The 213-nt window shown below is 75.6% G+C and overlaps 1 protein-coding gene across 1 annotated transcript in view; it reads right to left on the minus strand.

Moving 5' to 3' along the window:
- Positions 1–213, minus strand: part of PSD (pleckstrin and Sec7 domain containing) — a 13,914-nt gene that overhangs the window by 5,494 nt on the left and 8,207 nt on the right. The gene's annotated exons all lie outside the window — the stretch shown is intronic.

Here is a 213-nt window from a genome sequence, read left to right on the forward strand (position 1 = left end):
CACCAGGTCGGTGTAGAGCACGGGCTTGAGACTGCGCGAGCGCTGCGGCCAGCCGTAGCACAGGGTCTCCGCGCCGCGGTGGGTGCGCCCGTAGCGCACGGAGCACAGCGAGCGCGAGCGCAGCCGCCCGGCGCTGCTGTGGATGCTGTTGACACCGATCATGCTGGCCCGGCCGGCGCGCCGCGGCCCCCGGCCATGCCGCCGTCCGGCCTC

This window comes from Neophocaena asiaeorientalis, unplaced genomic scaffold (assembly GCF_003031525.2).
Source record: "Neophocaena asiaeorientalis asiaeorientalis breed wild unplaced genomic scaffold, Neophocaena_asiaeorientalis_V1.1 scaffold240, whole genome shotgun sequence".
NCBI classification, from domain to species: domain Eukaryota; kingdom Metazoa; phylum Chordata; class Mammalia; order Artiodactyla; family Phocoenidae; genus Neophocaena; species Neophocaena asiaeorientalis.